We start from the raw sequence: 12957 nt of genomic DNA, 5'->3' as shown, positions 1-12957 counted from the left end.
TTTAATGCCCTGATGTGATGTAATGGAATGTTTAAAGCCCTGATGTGATGTAATGTAATGTTTAAAGCCCTGATGTAATGTACATTAATGGAATGTTTAAAGCCCTGATGTGATGTAATGGAATGTTTAAAGCCCTGATGTGATGTAATGGAATGTTTAAAGCCCTGATGTGATGTAATGGAATGTTTAAAGCCCTGATGTGATGTAATGGAATGTTTAAAGCACTGATGTGATGTGATGGAATGTTTAAAGCCCTGATGTGATGTAATGGAATGTTTAAAGCCCTGATGTACAGTAATGGAAGGTTTAAAGCCCTGATGTGATGGAATGGAATGTTTAAAGCCCTGATGTACAGTAATGGAAGGTTTAAATCCCTGATGTGATGTAATGGAATGTTTAAAGCCCTGATGTGATGTAATGGAATTGAATGTTTAAAAACCTGATGTGATGTACAGTAATGGAATGTTTAAAGCCCTGATGTGATGTAATGGAATTGAATGTTTAAAAACCTGATGTGATGTACAGTAATGGAATGTTTAAAGCCCTGATGTGATGTACAGTAATGGAATGTTTAAAGCCCTGATGTGATGTACAGTAATGGAATGTTTAAAGCCGTGATGTAATGGAATGTTTAAAGCCCTGATGTACAGTAATGGAATGTTTAAAGCCCTGATGTGATGTAATGGAATGTTTAAAGCCCTGATGTGATGTAATGGAATGGAATGTTTAAAGCCTTGATGTACAGTAATGGAATGTTTAAAGCCCTGATGTGATGTACAGTAATGGAATGTTTAAAGCCCTGATGTGATGTACAGTAATGGAATGTTTAAAGCCGTGATGTAATGGAATGTTTAAAGCCCTGATGTACAGTAATGGAATGTTTAAAGCCCTGATGTGATGTACAGTAATGGAATGTTTAAAGCCCTGATGTGATGTACAGTAATGGAATGTTTAAAGCCCTGATGTGATGTGATGTAATGTTTAAAGCCCTGATGTAATGTGATGTATTGGAATGTTTAAAGCCCTGATGTGAGGTAATGGAATGTTTAAAGCCCTGATGTGATGTATTGGAATGTTTAAAGCCCTGATGTGATGTAATGGAATGTTTAAAGCCCTGATGTGATGTATTGGAATGTTTAAAGCCCTGATGTGATGTATTGGAATGTTTAAAGCCCTGATGTGATGTAATGGAATGTTTAAAGCCCTGATGTGATGTGATATAATGGAATGTTTAAAGCCCTGATGTGATGTAATGGAATGTTTAAAGCCCTGATGTGATGTAATGGAATGTTTAAAGCACTGATGTGATGTGATGGAATGTTTAAAGCCCTGATGTGATGGAATGTTTAAAGCCCTGATGTGATGTAATGGAATATTTAAAGCCCTGATGTGATGTGATGTATTGCAATGTTTAAAGCCCTGATGTGATGTAATGGAATGTTTAAAGCCCTGATGTGATGTATTGGAATGTTTAAAGCCCTGATGTGATGTATTGGAATGTTTAAAGCCCTGATGTGATGTAATGGAATGTTTAAAGCCCTGATGTGATGTGATATAATGGAATGTTTAAAGCCCTGATGTGATGTAATGGAATGTTTAAAGCCCTGATGTGATGTAATGGAATGTTTAAAGCACTGATGTGATGTGATGGAATGTTTAAAGCCCTGATGTGATGGAATGTTTAAAGCCCTGATGTGATGTAATGGAATATTTAAAGCCCTGATGTGATGTGATGTATTGCAATGTTTAAAGCCCTGATGTGATGTAATGGAATGTTTAAAGCCCTGATGTGATAGAATGTTTAAAGCCCTGATGTGATGGAATGTTTAAAGCCCTGATGTGATGGAATGTTTAAAGCCCTGATGTAATGTTCCAAACGTGTTGTTGATGAGCCAGGTGCTTCCTTGTGTTTTTTTCCCCAAACTTTTTCCCCAAACGGTCCAGCATGGTGGTTGTGTGATGGTTTGGGGTCAATATGGTGGTGGTAGTGTGATGGATTGGGGTCCAGCATGGTGATGGTAGTGTGATGGTTTGGGTTCAGCATTGTGGTAGTGTGATGGTTTGGGGTCCCGCATGGTGGTAGTAGTGTGATGGTTTGGAATCCAGCATGGTGGAGGTAGTGTGATGGTTTGGGGTCAGCATGGTGGTGGTATTGTGATGGTTTGGGGTCAGTATGGTGGTGGTGGTGTGATGGTTTGGGATCCAGCATGGTGGTGGTAGTGTGATGGTTTGGGGTCAGCATGGTTGTGGTAGTGTGATGGTTTGGGGTCAGCATGGTCGTGGTAGTGTGATGGTTTGGGGTCAGCATGGTGGTGGTAGTGTGATGGTTTGGGGTTAGCATGGTGGTGGTAGTGTGATGGTTTGGGGTCAGCATGGTGGTGGTAGTGTGATGGTTTGGGGTTAACATGGTGGTGGTAGTGTGATGGTTTGGGGTCAGCATGGTGGTGGTAGTGTGATGGTTTGAGGTCAGCATGGTGGTGGTAGTGTGATGGTTTGGGGTCAGCATCGTGGTGGTAGTGTGATGGTTTGGGGTCAGCATGGTGGTGATAGTGTGATGGTTTGGGGTCAGCGTGGTGGTGGTAGTGTGATGGTTTGGGGTCCAGCATGGTGGTGGTAGTGTGATGGTTTGGGGTCAGCATGGTGGTGGTAGTGTGATGGTTTGGGGTCCATCATGGAGGTGGTAGTGTGATGGTTTGGGATCCAGCATGGAGGTGGTAGTGTGATGGTTTGGGGTCAGCATGGTTGTGGTAGTGTGATGGTTTGGGGTCAGCATGGTGGTGGTAGTGTGATGGTTTGGGGTCCAGCATGGTTGTGGTAGTGTGATGGTTTTGGGTCAGCATGGTTGTGGTAGTGTGATGGTTTGGGGTCCAGCATGGTGGTGGTAGTGTGATGGTTCTGGGTCCAGCATGGTGGTGGTAGTGTGATGGTTTGGGGTCAGCATGGTTGTGGTAGTGTGATGGTTTGGGGTCAGCATGGTGGTGGTAGTGTGATGGTTTGGGGTCAGCATGGTTGTGGTATTGTGATGGTTTGGGGTTAGCATGGTGGTGGTAGTGTGATGGTTTGGGGTTAGCATGGTGGTGGTAGTGTGATGGTTTGTGGTCTGCATGGGGGTGGTAGTGTGATGGATTGGGGTCCCGCATGATGATGGTAGTGTGATGGTTTGGGGTCCAGCATGGTGATGGTAGTGTGATGGTTTGGGTTAAGCATTGTGGTAGTGTGATGGTTTGGGGTCCCGCATGGTGGTGGTAGTGTGATGGTTTGGGGTTAGCATGGTGGTGGTAGTGTGATGGTTTGGGGTCAGCGTGGTGGTGGTAGTGTGATGGTTTGGGGTCCAGCGTGGTGGTGGTAGTGTGATGGTTTGGGGTCAGCATGGTGGTGGTAGTGTGATGGTTTGGGGTCCATCATGGTGGTGGTAGTGTGATGGTTTGGGGTCCAGCATGGTGGTGGTAGTGTGATGGTTTGGGGTCAGCATGGTTGTGGTAGTGTGATGGTTTGGGGTCAGCATGGTGGTGGTAGTGTGATGGTTTGGGGTCCAGCATGGTTGTGGTAGTGTGATGGTTTTGGGTCAGCATGGTGGTGGTAGTGTGATGGTTTAGGGTCCAGCATGGTGGTGGTAGTGTGATGGTTCTGGGTCCAGCATGGTGGTGGTAGTGTGATGGTTTAGGGTCAGCATGGTAGTGGTAGTGTGGTGGTTTGGGGTTAGCATGGTGGTGGTAGTGTGATGGTTTGGGGTTAACATGGTGGTGGTAGTGTGATGGTTTGGGGTCAGCATGGTGGTGGTAGTGTGATGGTTTGAGGTCAGCATGGTGGTGGTAGTGTGATGGTTTGGGGTCAGCATGGTGGTGGTAGTGTGATGGTTTGGGGTCAGCATGGTGGTGGTAGTGTGATGTTTGGGGTCAGCGTGGTGGTGGTAGTGTGATGGTTTGGGGTCCAGCGTGGTGGTGGTAGTGTGATGGTTTGGGGTCAGCATGGTGGTGGTAGTGTGATGGTTTGGGGTCCATCATGGTGGTGGTAGTGTGATGGTTTGGGGTCCAGCATGGTGGTGGTAGTGTGATGGTTTGGGGTCAGCATGGCTGTTGTAGTGTGATGGTTTGGGGTCAGCATGGTGGTGGTAGTGTGATGGTTTGGGGTCCAGCATGGTTGTGGTAGTGTGATGGTTTTGGGTCAGCATGGTGGTGGTAGTGTGATGGTTTAGGGTCCAGCATGGTGGTGGTAGTGTGATGGTTCTGGGTCCAGCATGGTGGTGGTAGTTTGATGGTTTGGGGTCAGCATGGTTGTGGTAGTGTGATGGTTTGGGGTTAGCATGGTGGTGGTAGTGTGATGGTTTGGGGTCAGCATGGTTGTGGTAGTGTGATGGTTTGGGGTTAGCATGGTGGTGGTAGTGTGATGGTTTGGGGTTAGCATGGTGGTGGTAGTGTGATGGTTTGGTGTCAGCATGGTGGTGGTAGTGTGATGGTTTGGGGTCAGCATAGTGGTGGTAGTGTGATGGTTTGCGGTCAGCATGGTGGTGGTGGTAGTGTGATGGTTTGGGGTCAGCATGGTGGTGGTAGTGTGATGGTTTGGGGTCAGCATGGTGGTGGTAGTGTGAAGGTTTGGGGTCAGCATGGTTGTGGTAGTGTGATGGTTTGGGGTTAGCATGGTGGTGGTAGTGTGATGGTTTGGGGTCAGCATGGTTGTGGTAGTGTGATGGTTTGGGGTTAGCATGGTGGTGGTAGTGTGATGGTTTGGGGTTAGCATGGTGGTGGTAGTGTGATGGTTTGGGGTCAGCATGGTGGTGGTAGTGTGATGGTTTGGGGTCAGCATGGTGGTGGTAGTGTGATGGTTTGGGGTCAGCATGGTGGTGGTGGTAGTGTGATGGTTTGGGGTCAGCATGGTGGTTCTAGTGTGATGGTTTGGGGTCAGCATGGTGGTGGTAGTGTGATGTTTTGGGGTCAGCATGGTTGTGGTAGTGTGATGGTTTGGGGTCAGCATGGTGGTGGTAGTGTGATGGTGTGGGGTCAGCATGGTGGTGGTAGTGTGATGGGTTGGGGTCAGCATGGTGGTGGTAGTGTGATGGTTTGGGGTCAGCATGGTGGTGGTAGTGTGATGGTTTGGGGTCAGCATGGTTGTGGTAGTGTGATGGTTTGGGGTCAGCATGGTTGTGGTAATGTGATGGTTTGGGGTCCAGCATGGTTGTGGTAGTGTGATGGTTTGGGGTCAGCATGGTGGTGGTAGTGTGATGGTTTGGGGTCTGAATGGTCGTGGTAGTGTGATGGTTTGGGGTCAGCATGGTTGTGATAGTGTGATGGTTTGGGGTCCAGCATGGTGGTGGTAGTGTGATGGTTTGGGGTCAGCATGGTTGTGGTAGTGTGATGGTTTGGGGTCAGCATGGTGGTGGTAGTGTGATGGTGTGGGGTCAGCATGGTGGTGGTAGTGTGATGGTTTGGGGTCTGAATGGTCGTGGTAGTGTGATGGTTTGGGGTCAGCATGGTTGTGACAGTGTGATGGTTTGGGGTCCAGCATGGTGGTGGTAGTGTGATGGTTTGGGGTCCAGCATGGTGGTGGTAGTGTGATGGTTTGGGGTCAGCATGGTGGTGGTAGTGTGATGGTTTGGGGTCAGAAGGGTCGTGGTAGTGTGATGGTTTGGGGTCAGCATGGTTGTGATAGTATGATGGTTTGGGGTCAGCATGGTTGTGGTAGTGTGATGGTTTGGGGTCCAGCATGGTGGTGGTAGTGTGATGGTTTGGGGTCAGCATGGTGGTGGTAGTGTGATGGTTTGGGGTCAGCGTGGTGGTGGTAGTGTGATGGTTTGGGGTCCAGCGTGGTGGTGGTAGTGTGATGGTTTGGGGTCAGCATGGTGGTGGTAGTGTGATGGTTTGGGGTCCATCATGTTGGTGGTAGTGTGATGGTTTGGGGTCCCGCATGGTTGTGGTAGTGTGATGGTTTGGGGTCAGCATGGTGGTGGTAGTGTGATGGTTTGGGGTCAGCATGGTTGTGGTAGTGTGATGGTTTGGGGTCAGCATGGTGGTGGTAGTGTGATGGTTTGGGGTCAGCATGGTTGTGGTAGTGTGATGGTTTTGGGTCAGCATGGTGGTGGTAGTGTGATGGTTTGGGGTCCAGCATGGTGGTGGTAGTGTGATGGTTTGGGGTCAGCATCGTTGTGGTAGTGTGATGGTTTGGGGTTAGCATGGTGGTGGTAGTGTGATTGTTTGGGGTTAGCATGGTGGTGGTAGTGTGATGGTTTGGGGTCAGCATGGTCGTGGTAGTGTGATGGTTTGGGGTCAGCATGGTGGTGGTGGTAGTGTGATGGTTTGGGGTAAGCATGGTGGTGGTAGTGTGATGGTTTGGGGTCAGCATGGTGGTGGTAATGTGATGGTTTGGGGTCAGAAGGGTCGTGGTAGTGTGATGGTTTGGGGTCAGCATGGTTGTGATAGTGTGATGGTTTGGGGTCCAGCATGGTGGTGGTAGTGTGATGGTTTGGGGTCAGCGTGGTGGTGGTAGTGTGATGGTTTGGGGTCCAGCGTGGTGGTGGTAGTGTGATGGTTTGGGGTCAGCATGGTGGTGGTAGTGTGATGGTTTGGGGTCAGCATGGTTGTGGTAGTGTGATGGTTTGGGGTCAGCATGGTGGTGGTAGTGTGATGGTTTGGGGTCAGCATGGTTGTGGTAGTGTGATGGTTTTGGGTCAGCATGGTGGTGGTAGTGTGATGGTTTGGGGTCCAGCATGGTGGTGGTAGTGTGATGGTTTGGGGTCAGCATGGTTGTGGTAGTGTGATGGTTTGGGGTTAGCATGGTGGTGGTAGTGTGATGGTTTGGGGTTAGCATGGTGGTGGTAGTGTGATGGTTTGGGGTCAGCATGGTCGTGGTAGTGTGATGGTTTGGGGTCAGCATGGTGGTGGTGGTAGTGTGATGGTTTGGGGTAAGCATGGTGGTGGTAGTGTGATGGTTTGGGGTCAGCATGGTGGTGGTAATGTGATGGTTTGGGGTCAGAAGGGTCGTGGTAGTGTGATGGTTTGGGGTCAGCATGGTTGTGATAGTGTGATGGTTTGGGGTCCAGCATGGTGGTGGTAGTGTGATGGTTTGGGGTCAGCATGGTTGTGGTAGTGTGATGGTTTGGGGTCAGCATGGTGGTGGTAGTGTGATGGTGTGGGGTCAGCATGGTGGTGGTAGTGTGATGGGTTGGGGTCAGCATGGTGGTGGTAGTGTGATGGTTTGGGGTCAGCATGGTGGTGGTAGTGTGATGGTTTGGGGTCAGCATGGTTGTGGTAGTGTGATGGTTTGGGGTCAGCATGGTTGTGGTAATGTGATGGTTTGGGGTCCAGCATGGTTGTGGTAGTGTGATGGTTTGGGGTCAGCATGGTGGTGGTAGTGTGATGGTTTGGGGTCTGAATGGTCGTGGTAGTGTGATGGTTTGGGGTCAGCATGGTTGTGATAGTGTGATGGTTTGGGGTCCAGCATGGTGGTGGTAGTGTGATGGTTTGGGGTCCAGCATGGTGGTGGTAGTGTGATGGTTTGGGGTCAGCATGGTGGTGGTAGTGTGATGGTTTGGGGTCAGCATGGTTGTGGTAGTGTGATGGTTTGGGGTCAGCATGGTTGTGGTAATGTGATGGTTTGGGGTCCAGCATGGTTGTGGTAGTGTGATGGTTTGGGGTCAGCATGGTGGTGGTAGTGTGATGGTTTGGGGTCTGAATGGTCGTGGTAGTGTGATGGTTTGGGGTCAGCATGGTTGTGATAGTGTGATGGTTTGGGGTCCAGCATGGTGGTGGTAGTGTGATGGTTTGGGGTCCAGCATGGTGGTGGTAGTGTGATGGTTTGGGGTCAGCATGGTGGTGGTAGTGTGATGGTTTGGGGTCAGAAGGGTCGTGGTAGTGTGATGGTTTGGGGTCAGCATGGTTGTGATAGTGTGATGGTTTGGGGTCCAGCATGGTGGTGGTAGTGTGATGGTTTGGGGTCAGCATGGTTGTGGTAGTGTGATGGTTTGGGGTTAGCATGGTGGTGGTAGTGTGATGGTTTGGGGTCAGCATGGTTGTGGTAGTGTGATGGTTTGGGGTCCAGCATGGTGGTGGTAGTGTGATGGTTTGGGGTCAGCATGGTGGTGGTAGTGTGATGGTTTGGGGTCAGCGTGGTGGTGGTAGTGTGATGGTTTGGGGTCCAGCGTGGTGGTGGTAGTGTGATGGTTTGGGGTCAGCATGGTGGTGGTAGTGTGATGGTTTGGGGTCCATCATGGTGGTGGTAGTGTGATGGTTTGGGGTCCCGCATGGTTGTGGTAGTGTGATGGTTTGGGGTCAGCATGGTGGTGGTAGTGTGATGGTTTGGGGTCAGCATGGTTGTGGTTGTGTGATGGTTTGGGGTCAGCATGGTGGTGGTAGTGTGATGGTTTGGGGTCAGCATGGTTGTGGTAGTGTGATGGTTTTGGGTCAGCATGGTGGTGGTTGTGTGATGGTTTGGGGTCCAGCATGTTGGTGGTAGTGTGATGGTTTGGGGTCAGCATGGTTGTGGTAGTGTGATGGTTTGGGGTTAGCATGGTGGTGGTAGTGTGATGGTTTGGGGTTAGCATGGTGGTGATAGTGTGATGGTTTGGGGTCAGCATGGTCGTGGTAGTGTGATGGTTTGGGGTCAGCATGGTGGTGGTGGTAGTGTGATGGTTTGGGGTAAGCATGGTGGTGGTAGTGTGATGGTTTGGGGTCAGCATGGTGGTGGTAGTGTGATGGTTTGGGGTCAGCATGGTGGTGGTAGTGTGATGGTTTGGGGTCAGCATGGTGGTGGTAGTGTGATGGTTTGTGGTCCATCATGGTGCTGGTAGTGTGATGGTTTGGGGTCAGCATGGTTGTTGTAGTGTGATGGTTTGGGGTCCAGCATGGTGGTGGTAGTGTGATGGTTTGGGGTCAGCATGGTGGTGGTAGTGTGATGGTTTGGGGTCCATCATGTGGTGGTAGTGTGATGGTTTGGGGTCCAGCATGGTTGTGGTAGTGTGATGGTTTGGGGTCAGCATGGTGGTGGTAGTGTGATGGTTTGGGGTCTGAATGGTCGTGGTAGTGTGATGGTTTGGGGTCAGCATGGTTGTGATAGTGTGATGGTTTGGGGTTCAGCATGGTGGTGGTAGTGTGATGGTTTGGGGTCCAGCATGGTGGTGGTAGTGTGATGGTTTGGGGTCAGCATGGTGGTGGTAGTGTGATGGTTTGGGGTCAGAAGGGTCGTGGTAGTGTGATGGTTTGGGGTCAGCATGGTTGTGATAGTGTGATGGTTTGGGGTCCAGCATGGTGGTGGTAGTGTGATGGTTTGGGGTCAGCATGGTTGTGGTAGTGTGATGGTTTGGGGTTAGCATGGTGGTGGTAGTGTGATGGTTTGGGGTCAGCATGGTTGTGGTAGTGTGATGGTTTGGGGTCCAGCATGGTGGTGGTAGTGTGATGGTTTGGGTTTAGCATGGTGGTGGTAGTGTGATGGTTTGGGGTCAGCGTGGTGGTGGCAGTGTGATGGTTTGGGGTCCAGCGTGGTGGTGGTAGTGTGATGGTTTGGGGTCAGCATGGTGGTGGTAGTGTGATGGTTTGGGGTCCATCATGGTGGTGGTAGTGTGATGGTTTGGGGTCCCGCATGGTTGTGGTAGTGTGATGGTTTGGGGTCAGCATGGTGGTGGTAGTGTGATGGTTTGGGGTCAGCATGGTTGTGGTAGTGTGATGGTTTGGGGTCAGCATGGTGGTGGTAGTGTGATGGTTTGGGGTCAGCATGGTTGTGGTAGTGTGATGGTTTTGGGTCAGCATGGTGGTGGTAGTGTGATGGTTTGGGGTCCAGCATGGTGGTGGTAGTGTGATGGTTTGGGGTCAGCATGGTTGTGGTAGTGTGATGGTTTGGGGTTAGCATGGTGGTGGTAGTGTGATGGTTTGGGGTTAGCATGGTGGTGATAGTGTGATGGTTTGGGGTCAGCATGGTCGTGGTAGTGTGATGGTTTTTTGGTCAGCATGGTGGTGGTGGTAGTGTGATGGTTTTGGGTAAGCATGGTGGTGGTAGTGTGATGGTTTGGGGTCAGCATGGTGGTGGTAGTGTGATGGTTTGGGGTCAGCATGGTGGTGGTAGTGTGATGGTTTGGGGTCAGCATGGTGGTGGTAGTGTGATGGTTTGTGGTCCATCATGGTGCTGGTAGTGTGATGGTTTGGGGTCAGCATGGTTGTTGTAGTGTGATGGTTTGGGGTCCAGCATGGTGGTGGTAGTGTGATGGTTTGGGGTCAGCATGGTGGTGGTAGTGTGATGGTTTTGGGTCCATCATGTGGTGGTAGTGTGATGGTTTGGGGTCCCGCATGGTTGTGGTAGTGTGATGGTTTGGGGTCAGCATGGTGGTGGTAGTGTGATGGTTTGGGGTCAGCGTGGTGGTGATAGTGTGATGGTTTGGGGTCCAGCATGGTTGTGGTAGTGTGATGCTTTGGGGTCCAGCATGGTGGTGGTAGTGTGATGGTTTGGGGTCCAGCATGGTGGTGGTAGAGTGATGGTTTGGGGTCCAGCATGGTGGTGGTAGTGTGATGGATTGGGGTCAGCATGGTGGTTGTAGTGTGATGGTTTAAGGTCAGCGTGGTGGTGGTAGTGTGATGGTTTGGGGTCCAGCATGGTTGTGGTAGTGTGATGGTTTGGGGTCCAGCATGGTGGTGGTAGTGTGATGGTTTGGGGTCCAGCATGGTTGTGGTAGTATGATGGTTTGGGGTCCAGCATGGTGGTGGTAGTGTGATGGTTTGGGGTCCAGCATGGTGGTGGTAGTGTGATGGTTTGGGGTCCAGCATGGTGGTTTTAGTGTGATGGTTTGGGGTCCAGCATGGTTGTGGTAGTGTGATGGTTTGGGGTCCAGCATGGTGGTGGTTGTGTGATGGTTTGGGGTCCAGCATGGTTGTGGTAGTGTGATGGTTTGGGGTCCAGCATGGTGGTGGTAGTGTGATGGTTTGGGGTCCAGCATGGTGGTTTTAGTGTGATGGTTTGGGGTCCAGCATGGTGGTGGTTGTGTGATGGTTTGGGGATGCTTTGCTGCCTCAGGAACTGGACAACTTGCCTTAATATGTGACCCAACACCTTGATTTGGTCTTATTTTGCAAAATTTTAAATGGTGTGTTTTTTTTTACATTGGATAAAAGTAGTGACTCAGAGCTACAAAATGGCAGTTGAGGAACTGCTTTGAAAGTTGTAAACTCACTTTTGAGAAAATGGCTTTTGAATGTTTTGGTACCTACTGGAGTGCTCCTCTTTGTCTCCACCCATTCAGCATCGTCCACACCCTCTTAAGCTTCAGCCCCGCCCAATCAGCATCGTCCACACCCTCTTAAGGTTTAGCCCCGCCCATTCAGCATCATCCACACCCTCTTAAGTGAGGGATAGACGGAGGGAGGGAGGGAAGGATAGAAGGAGGGGGGGATAGAGGGAAGGATATAAGGAGGGAGGGATAGAGGGAGGGAGGGATAGAGGGAAGGATAGAGGGAGGGAGGGATAGATGGAAGGATAGAGAGGAGGGAGGGAGGGAGGGAGGGAGGGAGGGAGGGAGGGAGGGAGGGAGGGAGGGAGGGAGGGAGGGAGGGAGGGAGGGAGGGATAGAGGGAGGGATAGAGGGAGGGAAGGATAGAGGGAGGGAGGGATAGAGGGAGGGAGGGAGGGATAGAGGGAAGGATAGAGGGAGGGAAGTGTAGTGGGAGGGAGGGATAGAGAGAGGGAGGGAGGGAGGGATAGAGGGAAGGATAGAGGGAGGGAGGGAGGGAGGGATAGAGGGAAGGATATAGGGAGGGAGGGATAGAGGGAGGGGTAGAGGGAAGGATATAGGGGAGGATATAGGGGAGGGAGGGAGGGAGGGAGGGAGGGAGGGAGGGAGGGAGGGAGGGAGGGAGGGAGGGAGGGGAGGGAGGATGGCTGCAGCAGAAATCCATCAGCTAATCCCAGGGAACATAATTAGAGGTGCCATTTTGATTGAGCGCACACCTCACTGTCCAAATTAATAAAACACGCACACACGCAAACACGCACACGCACACACACACACACACACACACATGCCCACACACCACCTCGTCCAAATGAATAACACTATACATTTTTAATTAGAGCATCCACAGCCCACGTTACAAAACTTCATCAGAACACTAGAGCCTGTTAGGAGCTGAGGACGCTCTGCTAACCCTAATACACATAGAGGCAGAATTAGTAAAGGGAGAACTAGTAAAGACATAACTAGTAAAGGGAGAACTAGTAAAGAAAGAACTAGTAAAGGCAGAACTAGTAAAGGCAGAACTAGTAAAGGCAGAACTAGTAAAGGGAGAACTAGTAAAGGTAGAACTAGCAAAGGGAGAACTAGTAAAGGCAGAACTAGTAAAGGGAGAACTAGTAAAGACATAACTAGTAAAGGGAGAACTAGTAAAGACAGAACTAGTAAAGTGAGAACTAGCAAAGGCAGAATTAGTAAAGGTAGAACTAGTAAAGGGAGAACTAGTAAAGGGAGAACTAGTAAAGGGAGAACTAGTAAAGGGAGAACTAGTAAAGGTAGAACTAGTAAAGACATAACTAGTAAAGGGAGAACTAGTAAAGACATAACTAGTAAAGGCAGAACTAGTAAAGTGAGAACTAGAAAAGGCAGAATTAGTAAAGGTAGAACTAGTAAAGACATAACTAGTAATGGGAGAACTAGTAAAGGCAGAACTAGTAAAGGGAGAACTAGTAAAGGCAGAACTAGTAAAGGGAGAACTAGTAAAGGCAGAACTAGTAAAGGGAGAACTAGTAAAGGCAGAAATAGTAAAGGCAGAACTAGTAAAGGGAGAACTAGTAAAGGCAGAACTAGCAAAGGCAGAATTAGTAAAGACAGAACGAGTAAAGGCAGAACTAGTAAAGACAGAACTAGTAAAGGTAGAACTAGTAAAGACATAACTAGTAAAGGGAGAACTAGTAAAGGCAGAACTAGAAAAGGCAGAACTAGTAAAGACAGAACTAGTAAAGGCAGAACGAGTAAAGACATAACTAGTAAAG

The sequence above is a fragment of the Oncorhynchus clarkii genome, chromosome 22, assembly GCF_045791955.1.
Source record: "Oncorhynchus clarkii lewisi isolate Uvic-CL-2024 chromosome 22, UVic_Ocla_1.0, whole genome shotgun sequence".
Lineage (NCBI taxonomy): Eukaryota > Metazoa > Chordata > Actinopteri > Salmoniformes > Salmonidae > Oncorhynchus > Oncorhynchus clarkii.
The sequence above is the reverse complement of the archived record's forward strand: the minus strand, read 5'-3'. Positions refer to the sequence as shown.